Source organism: Castor canadensis, chromosome 13, assembly GCF_047511655.1.
Source record: "Castor canadensis chromosome 13, mCasCan1.hap1v2, whole genome shotgun sequence".
In the NCBI taxonomy this organism is placed as follows: Eukaryota; Metazoa; Chordata; class Mammalia; order Rodentia; family Castoridae; genus Castor; species Castor canadensis.
In genome coordinates, this window is record NC_133398.1 from 70,071,617 (window position 1) to 70,085,698 (window position 14,082).

The following is a 14,082-nucleotide window of genomic DNA, read 5'->3' on the forward strand; positions in this document are numbered from 1 at the left end:
TAAACAGGAAAGTTTTTTAAAACTGAAGATGAATTAGATCACACTAAAACAGAAGTCAAAGAGTTTGAAAACAAACCTATGAACATAAAAACTCCACTGGGAAACAGACATTAAATATGAAGAAAGCTAAAGCAGTATGTGCTGAACAATTTTTTTTTGCAAGCTTAGAACCCACAGTAGATACAAAATTTAAGCAAAAGGGTCTCTGACCTTCTTAACCTTAGCTGAGTTTAGATCCACCCCCAGAACTCCCTTCATGCCTAGTGTGAATGTAATTAAGGCGAAGCTGCAGTGGTAATTTCTCTCCTCATTAACTTCCTGATTGGTTTCAGCCTCAGGATTCTGCAGGGCAGTAGTTTGTCACCAATTCCAAATGGCCAATCGTTAATACTAATGTTTGTGTAACTACTGCCAGCCTCTGCCACGGCTTCTTGTACAACAATAATGGTGAAAGGGTACATTAGTGCTCCTGTGTTAATTCAGCCTGTGTTCATCAATAGGGAAATCTATGATGTAATTAGCAAAATGCATTGGGAGCTGAGTGCTGAAGTCATTTGTAGAGAACTAAATCATAGTAGAGGCTGTACTGGGTCCTGATGTGTTTGCCATCAATACTTATTATGTTTGGAATTTAATAAGGTATATTATGCTGAAAAGAGACCTTTTTACAACAGAACACTATTTACACTTGTTATGGGTTTGGAAAAGGTTTGTTGCAGCTAGTGGAACCACACAGAAATAAAAGAGCAGAGCTGCTATTTAAGAAGTGGACCTTTAGCCACTCCATTGGACCAAATTATTTCCACATCTATATTCTGACATAGAGACAGACAGATGGGTAGTTTTGTATAGCTACCTCAATAGCCAATAAGGAAAGGATTGATCAGAAAACTTAGTAAGTAAATGAATTTGAAAAGCAATTTAGGCAAGTTGTACTGGTGATGGTATTTGTTAGTTAACTTAAATAAAAAGGAATGAGTCTGTAAGTTTTTAAAAAGAAGGGGGGTCATTAAATAGTGTTTTAAAGATACAAAAAAAGAATATGCAGATGCATACATAAACATAACCAAAAAAAAAATCAAAACCTGGGAGCCTGAAGTCTTTATCTTATTGCAGGACACAATGACTTCTTACTAAATTTGAGTTGTTACATGGATTTCAAATTCCCTACAAATCCAAAGTGACGTATGAATTGTGTGTACATGCTACCTGGAAATACAAGAAGAGACAAATGTTCAAAAGGCAGTTGGCTTTGCTCTGACATCTTGCTACTATACAGATCTGGAGCAGACTGGAGAGTCTGAATTAATCTGCATACCCTCAACTCCATCCCAAACCAGTGACAGAAGCTTCCTCTGTATACAAGCTGTGAGGAAGGGAGGGAACATTTTCTGTCTGTTCTCTGTGTGCCAAACTGTATGCCACTGGTTGAGAGAATTACTCTCCTGATTCTATACACGGGATCCTGACTCTCTGACATCCTGTTGCCTGTGTGCCATCCCCACCCCTAGTCACCACACTTAGAAACTGGCCCCTGCACCTTCCCAGTCCCTGTGTAAGATTAAGCGGGCAGTGTAACCAACCCTGTCGGACAGATGCAAAGGCTATGTAGGAAGAAGCAAGTGTTCTCCTGACATGTTCTAGGCCTGGGTCTGCCTTCTGCCTACAATTACAGGCTGAAGGAGGAGATCCCCCTCACCACTCACCAATATAGCCAATTCTGGACTAAAAGGGGGTGAGTGGGAATTTTGCAAAAGAAAGGAATTTGGGAATAGCCCCGTTTGCTCTCATTTGCCTTGTATTTTCTTGGAAAGGGCCTGTGTCACTTGGGGCGACATGTGCAGAACGTGTTACCTGCATAGCTCCAGGCACACTTAATGCATGACTGAGCTCCAGAGAAGAGCCAAATAAATGAACTCAACCTATTTTGAAAAGCACCTGAATTTTTTTTTAAAGTGTTTCTCCACTCAAAATTTAAATCCATGTTGTTTTTACCTTTGTTCAAGGCTTAGTATTGTCTTTGCATAATAGGCTGTTGAAATTAGGGAAGGTATCTGTTTAGCACATTTTGTATAGCACCTCATAAAAGTTCTAAGTGCCTACAATGATTTAGTAGGTTTTTTTTTTAAGTGACTAATGCTCAAAGTCTATTTTCCTACCATCCTTAAATGTTGTCCTTCAACATACCTCATCTATTTTAATGCAATTTCATTAAACTTTTTCTGGGGACAAGAATAGCAATTATCAATTATTTAATGTCAATTAGAAATTCAAAACCTCAAAATAATTTTTTTTCCTTTTTAAGGTGACGCTAATGGGTCCTGCATGGTGCTAATTTCAACTCATAAGGTTTGTCTAAATCATTTTGTAAAAAAGGCTAACTCTTGGTGTCAATGGCACTATGGGGAAACAGATAGTACTGGTCTCACTAGAAATTGGTTCAATCTTTCTGGACAGCAATCTAGTGACATGTAATAAGAACCGCAGAAACTGTTCAGCCCCTCTGACCTGGTAATTCCACTCTGGGGAATAACCCCAAAGAAAGAAAGAATAATTGGCCCAGAGATGCTCAACACCCGGCTTATTGGCCTCAGTGAAGATGTTAGCGTGGTGCTCTGGGGCTTGGAGGAGGAGAGGGGGGCAGCTGCACTGGAAAGGGGCAGGAAGCATTCACAGGCAATAACCAATTAAGGATTATGCTACCCTATAATCACTGCTAGCCTCCCGGCATTTACAGAAATAGAAGAAATGCTTCTGGAGACTAGAATAGAGACTGAACAGCAAATGAAAAGGAAAACTTGCTCATCTGACTTTTTCTTGTTTTACAAGGAAAGGTGGTAAGCCAGGGTCTGACCCTTTTTTGAACCAGCAAGTCTGGTACCCATTTTCTCTCAAGTAGCCTATAGCAACTAAAGGATGTTCCTTTTATTATTACTGAAAAACAAACAAAAAAGCCTTACACATTACATTCTTACCAATGTGGCAGGGAAACACATTAGGTGATTTTGGTAAAGATCTAACCATCTTATTCTTTCTTAAAAAATACTATATACTGCCAAAAGGAAAAAGAAAAACTTTTAAAAATTAAAAAAGAAAAAAAAAACTACTCTAACTGCTCAATCTTTTGACACTGCAGAGACCCCTGACTTTTAACTTGAATGATCTGTTGGAAGTCAATGGACTAGAAGAAATAATTCTCTTCCAGTGATGTGAGAAAACACAATATTCATGCTTGAGGAAAAAAAATGTTCTTCCTCTATCTGTTAAACACTATTAAACTCCTACTAAGGAACCATTTAAAATGAAACTCGAGTAGCATTCTCCAGGGGTTAGCAGCACTTCGCCTGGGTGCCCTGCCTAGGAAGACGTTTCTAGTGGCAAAAAGCTGTGAACATTTCTTAAAACAAATTCTTCCGCTTCACAATAACCATAGTGTTTGGAAATAAAATCACATCCAATCAATACCACTTAGCAGATATTTAATGTTTCACAATAGAACGCTTTTCCAGAGTGGAACTGCCGCCCTTCTCACTAACATGGAAAATAATTAGGATTATCTCAGCTGCCGAGGCTTGGCAGGTTCAACTTGTACTTTCAAACAGTGTTAATTCTTGGCACTCAGCACAAGGGATAAAAGGCAAAGATATGAATGGAGAACTTTATTCCACCTGATCTATCATGGATTAGCTCATTCTCTTCCAGTTCATGCCTGCACTCTAGTTAAGAGAAAGGCTGAGCTGTAACTGATGTAATTAGAAACCTCAAACTGAGAAAAAAATAGGCCCCTTTAAATCTCCCCCATTTACTATAAATTTACTAAAAAAGTAATAACCTTTGAAACAATTAAATGTGTTTTTTCCCTCTAAGTGGAACTAAAGCGTAGTGACAAGAGACAGAGGGACTGTATTGGATAGTGCTTTCCTTAAATCCATATCTTAATTGTCAGTTCTAAAATCTAACACGTTTTGTAAGGAGTCAGCTCTGCACTTGGCATACTGAAAAACGAAGCAGCAGTGCCATGGTAAATGACAGCTAGAATCAGGGAGTTTATCAGTGCTCTCCTCTCCATGCAACTATACCACCACCTTTGCAAGCACAGGGAAATACAGTATTTTAAAAACCGGGTGGATATAGAACAGGAAGTATATATTTATGCAGTATTGACGCATGTCTTTCCCTCCAAATTTCACGTTACACGAACATGCATACACAATTCACAACATGATAGAACAACTTTTTAATTTGAAAACAAGCAGTCCTCCCAAAGGGCACCATCCTGGGAGTCTGCAACCTGGGCTCACAGCCTGGGCAGCTGTGCTGCAGACTGGTTTTCCTGCAGCTTGAGAAGCTAAGAGAAACTCCACTTGCTCCTTACCCACCTGCGGAGTTCAACTGAAGCAAAGGAAAGATGCTTTCTTAGTTTGTTTTAGCACAGTACACAAAAAAGGGAAAGAGAGAGAAGGGATGTCAGTAAGCCTTCCACCCCACCTAGACCCAGGCATTCCTTCTCCACCTCCACCTTCCCAATCCATCCAGGACAGACCCTCCAGGATCACAGCATGGTAGCTTCTGGGTCCCCCATTCCTTCCTTGTCACCACAATCAATGTGAGTCTCTAAGCCTGCAGGTAATCTATGTGCCTCTTGGCACAGCTTTACCTTGATGGGCTCTCAGCACCCAGTTTAACCATGCACCTCCAAAACACCCTCTTGTCATCAGCAGTGGAGGTGCTCAAGTGTTCTCTAGCTCTCCTGCCGCCACCACGACCACCAAAGTTATTATCAGTACTGGGGACTTTCCTCTCAATGACATTTTTTCCTAGACCCTATTAGAAGTAAGCAGATGTACAGGAGAGGGGTTAACTCATTATTATTGATTCAATTGCCTTATCTCATCAGGAAGACAGCATTTGGTGACACGCAACTCAAACATTCAAGGCTGCTCTAAAACTACATTGTAGTCAAGATATTCTCAGTCTTAGAACCCAAACATGCAGTGGTTTTTACATCTCTTTGGTAACATCACACTGTGGTACCCCACCTTGGCTAACTCTTCTCCACTCTTCTCTACCATGATGTAACCACACTCCAGACTTGGAAGAGGTCCCCTGTACTATCTGGGAAACCAAGCCTGTTTCATCCTCTGTGAAATGGAGCTAATGACAGATGGTTGTCAAGATTACTGGATTTACTCAGTAAATAGTATTGTTCTTACATCCTTTGTCAGTCATTTACATCTCAGAGTCTTACGTTAGAAAATTTCTGCTTTTGAAGGTGCCAGAATCAAATTAAGATTTGGTATAAGGTCTGTTTACACTGGGGATGTATCTCAGTGGTAGAGTGCTCGCCTATCATGTGGAAGACCCTGGGTTCGATCCCCAGTACTGCCAAAAAAAAAACAAGTCTATTTGTTCCAGGATACATAGGCATGGCCTTTTTGAGGGAACTAGGGACTGGGTGTTCACGTGGAGACTACATAACAGCCAGGTGTCACATCCAGGTGGCATAACAACCTATGCCTCGTTTGGACAACAGGTCCATTGTTAACATAAGCTCTCATGAGCTTTTTTCATTTTGAGGGAGGAGGTAGAAAATGGCTCGCATCAAGTCCAATCAAACAGCAGAATGTGGACATTCTTTGTCATTTTTTTTAAATGGTACTGGAGGTTGAACTCAGGGCCTCCTAATTGCTAGGCAGGGGTTCTACCACTTGAGCCACTTTGCCAGCTCCATGCTTTGTAAATTATATAGAAAATAGTATTACCATTGATCAAGGAGACCATCCCTTCCTTACTAGTATTTGGAGGAAGAATCTCTTGTTTTTGAACCTAAGTTTAGTCTAAGACTTGGAAACTCTAGCCACAGGTGTTCCAAAAGAAGTAAGAGTTTTATCAGTTCCTATTCCACAATTACTGGCTACCTGGGAGCCCTGGCAGATGAGACTCAGAAGCTGTCCCTTGGGTTAGGTGAGTGAACTTTGGAGGTGGATCATCTCTCTCTTAAAATGTGAAGATCTTGGACAAGTCCTTCAGCCTATCCATGCTCAGTCTCATCTATAACATGGGGACAGAATAAAGCACAGGGGATGGTTTCTATGTAACTGCTGCAGCTGAAGAGCCTACCTACAGTACAGTACAGCTTCCCCACTGGGTCCCACTGGGTCCCACTGGGTCCTGCACTGGTGACTGCTCTAACTCCCAGCCAGGAACCACAGCCATGTGCAAAGACCAGCTCTGCTGCCAGACCCTGGCACCTCAGCAAATGCCTTAGGCCTCATTTCCTTCAATTGTAAAAGGACAACTCAAGAGGATCACAGTTCAAAGCCAGCCTGGGCAAACAGTTTACAAGACCCTAGCTCGAAGAAACCCTCACAAAAAATGACTGATGGAGTGGCTCAAGGTATAGGTCCTGAGTTCAAACGCCAGTACCACAAAAATAAATAAACAAACAAATAAATATGTTTGTATTGAACCTGTATATGCTGTTATTATTCCTTAAACAGTAACAGCTGTTTAAATAAAATTTTCACTATATTAGGTATTGTAAATAACATAGAGATGAATGAAAGAAGCATGTGTGTAAGATATAGACAAATAGGACACCATTTTATGGAAGGGACTTGGGTATCCAAGAATTTTTGTGTCCTGTGAGGAGGGATGTGTGTCCTGGAACCGATCCCCTGAGGATTCTGAGAGATGACTGTAATTATTTGCTCTGAGGTTCAACGAGACAAAACGGTTTGCAAACTCTAAGGCCCCACACATTTGCTAGTCATTGTTTTCTGTCCTCTCTCCTCTAGCACAACCTGCACTCTTCTCTAAGGAAGAACTGTGAGTTAGTATCTGTACCTCACTGTTTAACACAGGACCAAGAAATTAAGATTTTAATTAAGCACTGGATGGGAAAGATGGCAACACAGCTCAAACCTCCCTGAATGTTCTCAGACAAGTTTCAAATCTGATGTTCAGAGAATGTGACTTTTAATTCCTTTATCCTTCTTCACACACTAGAAGACTGATAGTTAACATGAATTTCAAACTGAACCCCCAGCCTACGATTTATGCTTTTTATAGCATCATGTAGAAAATTTCAGTTACATTTAAGAATTCCTAAGGCTGAGCCAACAGGGTAAGAAGATTTGAAGTGGGCTAGGGCAAAGAGCCATGAGAACACCTTATGGCAGAAGAGAATGAAAAGTCTGTCTGCAATCACAATACAGGGCTAAGTCACTCAATGGCAGGCATACTTGACTGGTTTTAGTCAAGTCTAAAACCAGTTCTGAGGCTCTGAAAGCGTCACCTTTATTTACCGCACAGTGACCCTATGCAAAGCCTGAAGAGTGAGGCTCTTAATGAGCATGGGAGGCGGTCACGCTCCCTGGGGACTCTGTGCAATGCAAACAAGTCTCAAGTCACGTATACATACCATGACTGGTTGGTCACATACATACAACTACACTTGAAAACAGTGAAACATACACTTGATCATCACAGTCACTACAGCAGGCTGGGCAAAGACGTCACAAGTCTACAAGTCACCTGGAAGAGGTTTGCCATTTGATTCTGGGAAAGCTGTTTTCTTAAGTCCAAAAGGAATTGAATCCATAAAGCAAGCTGTGACATTTGCCTTTCTAGAAAGTAGGTTGGCTCTGTCCAGGTAGTCTGCCACAAAAGGAAATTTTAGAGTAAGCTTGCAAAAGAAAGAATTATAGATGGTTCAACCTTAAAGGTAAGACAGGATGGAAACCCCAATCTGATGGGCAGCTGCTATGGCTAAAACAAAGGATTAAAATTTTGGGGCAACACCACTGCCACAGGAGCTGGTCACAATGACGTGAGTACTGCCCTCTAACATAGGGCCCCAAATGGGCTGGGCTTCTGTTTAATCCACATGAAAGGCTCCTTGTCCTCTCATCTCCTTTGAATTTACATCATCTTTGAGAAAACACACTAACAAAACATTTAAGATGTGAAGCTTAGGATTTTAGGAAGTTTTTCATTGAAAAATATTCTGACACTTTCCAATTAAGTGGGTATGAGAACATTCACAAGCCATTTTTCAAGTGGAACGTGTATAGAATTTGCAGTTTATAAATTGAAAATAAATATTGTGGCCCAGGAGATATAAGAGTAAGCAGGGTAGAGGACTGCATGAGACTTTTTTTTTTTTAATACTAGGAGACTCTCCTTTGGAAAAAGCAATTAGTATTTCTGGTGGATGCTACTGTATGATGTATTTGGCTATCATTCTATGCCAAGTGGTTCTAACTAGTATTACTGGAAATGTCAGATTAGTAATTATTGATATTTTTCTCTAGTACAGACAAAGGAAGCAAACACTAGAGCACATCTAAATAAAACATACACCAATTGAAATCTGGACAGAAAATCTCAGGCATTCCCAGACAGGAGAATACATGCCTAATCAAAGTCACACATGTTATTTTGCCAACTAAATACAACACAGACATCATGGATGGGTAAGGCGGTTCAGATTACAGGGGCAAGCACACACTTCTTTGGAATGGCTTGAGTTAAGGGTGAACAGAAATATGAAAATAATAGTAGAGATTCTACATTTTTTCCCAAAAGAGTATTTCTACATTTTGTATAAGACCCTAGTCACAAAAGTATTTTAATATACATAGTCTTACTTGGTTTTTTTGTTTCAAATGCTTTCTGTCCAATTAGCTGCCAAGAAAGGCCTCCAACCCTAAAGAGGTTTAATCCTGGGCAATAGAAAGCATTCAGAGAATGTTGTCCGTTCCCCTCCCCAGGTGTTTGTGATTTTTTTTTTTTTTAACTGTTTCTGGAGAGGACAGTTCTTGTATTTTAGTTTGCCTTCAAAAAAAAAAAATAGGAGAAAATAACTTAGTAGTAAATGACTAGCCTAGCATGCATACAGCCCAGGGTTTGATCCTCAGAACTGCAAAGAAAAAAAAAAAAAAAAGCTCACTTTTCTTTCCCAACTGCAGCCCATCTGAAGCCAAACTTAACTATGGCCTTCCCTTGAGGGACTTCTCAGAATGACCGTCTCTGGGTTAGAAGCTCCCAGACAAGGCCTATGGGTGCCTGGTCAGTGGAGCTTGGCTCTTCACTCAAGGAAGAAAACCAAGGTGTGAAGGAATTTAACTACAGCATGAGACAAAAGTTTTATTTCTTCCTTCCCTTGGTCAACAATTTGGTTTCCCTTTTAGGATTCAGTTTTCTGAAGGTGGGGGTTGGGGTTTCGGTATCTTTTATTGTGGTAAAATGCACTTAACAAAATTTATCATCTTAACTATTTTTTTTGTTTGGAGGTGCTGAAGTTTGAATTCAGGGCCTCACACTTGCTAAGTGGGTGCTGTACCACGTGAGCCACTTCACCAGCCCTGTTTTGTGTTGGATATTTTTGAGATAGTATCTCTCAAACTATTTGCCCAGGCTGGCTTCCAAGCTTGATCTTCTTGATCTCTGTCTCCTGAGTAGCTAGGATTACAGTGTGAGCCACTGCCACCCAGCATCTTAACCATTTTTAAGCTGTGTAGCAGAAATACATTCATCCTATGGTATAACCATAACCAGCACCCAACTCCACAACTTTTTCATCTTTAGAAATGAAAGTCTGTATTCACTGATCACTAGCTTCCTGTCCTCTCTAGCCCCTGGCAAACACCATTCTTTCCTCTGTCTCTGTAATTCTGCTCCTCTAGGCACCCACATAAATGGAATCATATGAGTTTTCTTTTGTGCCTGGCTTATTTCACGTAGCATTATTGTCCACAAGGCTCATCCATGTTGTAGCATGTGTCAGAATTTTATTTCTTTTGAAGGCTAAATAACATTCTACTGTTTTGTAGGTAGCACGGTTTCTTTATCAAGTCACTTGATGGCCACTCGAATTGTGTCCACCACTTGGCTACTGTGAATAACACTGCAAACAGGAGTGTGTATTTGTATCTCCTCAAGAACCTCCTTTCAACTCTTAGGGGTAGATGTCCAGAAAGGGACCTGCTGGCTCATGGGGTCATTCTATGCCAGACAGTGTGACACAGAAGCCATGCCATCTCACACTTCCACCAGCAACATAGGGTTGCAACATCTTCACATTCTTGGTCACACTTGTCATTTTCTGCCTCTTGTTTAATAATAGCCATCATCGTGTAATACACAGAATTTAGGCTTTTGATCTTTTGATTTCAACCCTTTCCTTCACTTCTTCTCACTCTCCTCCAACCCTGACCTACTACGTCCTACCTCTATTTCTTACCCCCAAATTCAACTGAAAAATCGGCCTTGACACCAGTCACGCCACAAAGCCTGGCACACTGGTCTAATTCCCAGAAGAGTATCCTTAAGCCCACCCATGACCTGCTGGTTACCATAGCCAATAGCCTGCTCTGGTCTCTTCCTCCCCTCCCACACCCTCTCCCCCATCCTCCAGCCACGGGACCCTAGAGTCTCCCTTCCCCAACCTAACCTTAAACACAGATCTTCTTCAGGCTTTGGGACTCAGTCCTCTTTTGTCATGAGGCTTTGGTATCACTTCAATAGAGATGGCTTTATATGTGCTATTGCTTGCTCTGACTGCTGTGTGTTAAAACATTTGCTGGCCAGGCCCAGCTGGATGGGCTTCCCACAGTGCCAACTCAGCTTAAAAGGGAGCCTGCCATCCTCCTCCTTCTCCTCCAAAAACAATCCTGATCCTTGCTGGTCTCCTTGATCTTGAACTCACCTACCAGCTTGCTTAGGTCCAGCCTGTGCATTCTTAGGCCACCTACTCCCTCCTGATGCTAAGTCCTGTTCTCTGTCTTTCCTGCTCACTCTTTGGCACCGAAACCCATCTGATTTTGGGCCCCAGTTATCTTATACCTCATCTGCTAGTACTAGTCACTCTATCTAGCTTCTTGTCTTTCTGCTTCAGTTTCCCCAGGATGGCCATTACTCTTCCAAAAGTGTCTCTAACATCTTTCCACCTTTGGTGGCTTCAGAAAAAGGTGCAAACTCCTTGGCCTGGCATTTGAGAAACAGCCTGACTTCCATTCCTCCCTACACCTAAGCCCAATTCTAGCCTCGCTCCTGCTCTGGATCCCAGCACAACCTATAGATCCCCTGCCTCACCAGCTGCCACAGGACCACACCTGCCAGCCTCTCCTAACCTCTTCAAGCAGGAACAACCTGCTCCTTCCCCAATGCCCAGAGTCCTGCACCTTCCTTGTGCCACTATTACTTTCACCCTTCTATCATAGACCAGTGACTCTCCTATAAGCCAGGAGGGACCCTGTCATATTTGCCTCTAAAGCCCTGTGGTGACCACCAGTGAAAAGCCTTACATGTGGCCAACACTCAGTAAGTAGCAGTCAATGACTAAACAAGAAGTAACTGTCAATGGACAAAGCCAGCTGGTCTGCTTCCCAGATCAGTTATGATCACACATTAGCGGAATGCTGGACAGGCAGCTCCAGTGAGAAGAGAGATACCAACCCCACATCAAGGAAAAGGTGAGGTACACTAAGAGCCAGGAATACAATAATCCAAATGACAATTAACCTGAAGCCTCCAGAGAGCATCAGCATCCTGAGGGCAAGTAAGAAGAGAATGGCAGGTTGCTACACACACCTGTAATCCCAGCTACTCAGGAGGCAGAGACCAGGAGGATCGTGGTTGGAAGTCAACTCTGGCAAATAGTTTAAGAGACCCTATTTTGAAAAAAATAAGGACTGGTGGAGTGGCTCAAGCAGTACGAGCTCCTATGTAGCAAGGATGAAGTCCTGAGTTCAAATCCCAGTGTTGCCAGAAAAGAAAAAAAAGAAGAGAATCCACTTAATACAAGGGGTGTAGGTGTGGGAGTCTTTGGCAATGGTACAAGAAATTTTCAGTTATTTAGAAATTGATTTATTCAAAATAGATTATTTTTCAATGATGTGAATTAATGAATCGATTTCTGAACTCATCTTTGCATGGGTATTGTTATAAAATGACTGAGGCTAGAGACTGAAAAGATACAGATATTTTTTCCCCGTAATAAAGGAGCTTATTAACATTACTACCTTGAAAAAACAGGTCATGTGGCCATCAGTTTAGGTTTTAGACAGAATGCTTTTATAGCTGATTGATCAAAGATGTGAACAACATAATAGCTGAGCTTGGTTTTATAGATGTCTAGAACTCTGTACCCAACAATGAGCAAATCTACATTCTATGCAAGCTCACATAAGATGCTTATGCAAACTGATCAGGTGTCAGTCCACAAAGTAATTTTCCACAAATGACAAAGACTGTACCTTTCAAAACCTTACAGGTCCTAGAGATGTAAGTCTATTTAAGTCTTACTATCAGAAGAGGAGGGAAAAAAATTCAGCTTTGAAAAATTATCAACAACAAGGATATAAATCCCACTGCCTCTGACTAACCAACAGGACAGCATTTGGTCACAATATAATTAATTTCACCCTTAATGCTACTGTTGAAAGTATTAAATGCCCAGGCACTGAATCCGACCCCCACACTCCTCCCCAGCCCCACATTCCCAGCAGATCAGGTATTTTCACACTTGGTTCATCTTCACTGAAGACTGTAATTAAATCTTTAATTTGAAAACAAGAGTGAAAGTCCAGCACTCGCTGCATTATTGGCTGCCCTCAAGCTCAGGGCAAAGAACAGTCAAATAACAAATGGCGACCTGAGCTCCTTCAAGCTTAAGTAATCTGCTAATTTCGGAAAGTACAGCTCATCTCAGAAGTGACCAACAGACATGGGAAAGTGCTGTCTGCAGTTGTCTGCAAGCTTCCTGGGAACCACAAATGTTATATGAGTTGCACAAACTACCAAGTTTATGCTCTGGTTGGCCTTTTGGTTGCACCATAGTTCTTAAAGTATAAATTTGAGAATGTTTTATTTCACGTTGAAGGTATTGGAAACTGAGTACTCTGTTAGGAAACCAAGTATTCTCAGGAACCCGATATCTACTATGGTCCTCTTTGTTTCTTTATCAACTCTTCCTAGGAAAGCAGCACTGACTACTTAACTCCCAGAACTGTTCCTGAGCATCTCTTCTGTGGCCAGCATTGTTCTGTACGTATGAACAGAACAAGTCTGTTCTCATCGGGAAACACCTGTAATCAGATACACCTGAGATCAAAATCTGACTGGGTGACTTACTAGTGACGTGCCCCAGCCAATCATGTACCTGAGATCAAAATCTGACTGGGTGACTTACTAGTGACGTGCCCCAGCCAATCATGTAACAGCTCTGAACCTCAGTTCCTCATCCATGAAAGGAAACAGCAATGTTAAAGGCTGTTGTAATTAAAAATAGAGCATATTAGCCTGTTGGCTCAATTGACACCAGTCCCTTCCCCCTGCTTGTCTTTTCTGAGCAGGGTCAGAAAATGTTTCCAGCATACATCAGGAACCCCAAAGCAATGGCAAATAGAAGGTGTTACATATGCATTGTTCTGTGTTGAGGGGGATCCTTTGCAACTCCCTCACCTCTGTACTTCTGTCCTGTTCTTAGATATGCTGTGTCCCCTTGTTCCCTCCCAAGTTCCCCGCTCTCCCTCCTGCCAGAGTACATCTTACTCTTCCCTTCACTCTGCTCCAGAAACTGTCTGAGTGTCTGGTGTGGAGCTCTTTGAAGGAAAGCATCCAATTAAATGAATTCACCTAAGAGACACATGTAGGTAGGCTTCCCGCTGCTGCCCCTTTGGCTGAAATTTTCATGTTGAAGAGAAAGCTGCCAGACACGCAGAGATATCAACTTTGGAGCCAAGGCAAACTCCTGAAGTGTCATCTTCGTCTCTCAGTACAGAAAGCACTGCCACAAGTGGACAAATCACTGAGCTTCACTTCTACTATGTCAGGAAAGCACTGCCACAAGTGGACAAATCACTGAGCTTCACTTCTACCATGTCAGGCTTTCAGACTTTAGAGAAAAGGCACGTCCTTGCAGACTGAGGTTGGAGTCCATGTCTGGTCCATCTCCACTCTAGGACAGTGGCCACTTTTTCAAGTGACTTACCAGTGAGATCATCGCACTGATGAGATGATAATGAATTTCCCTTTCCCTCTGCCTTCCAGGGGCTTAGTTAGAATACAGTCCTCCCA

The 14,082-nt window shown here is 41.8% G+C and overlaps 1 protein-coding gene across 1 annotated transcript in view; it reads right to left on the reverse strand.

The window, feature by feature from the left end:
• The window catches only part of Dmrt1 (doublesex and mab-3 related transcription factor 1), a 98,787-nt gene that overhangs the window by 1,419 nt on the left and 83,286 nt on the right, over window positions 1–14,082 (reverse strand). The window lies entirely within an intron of this gene.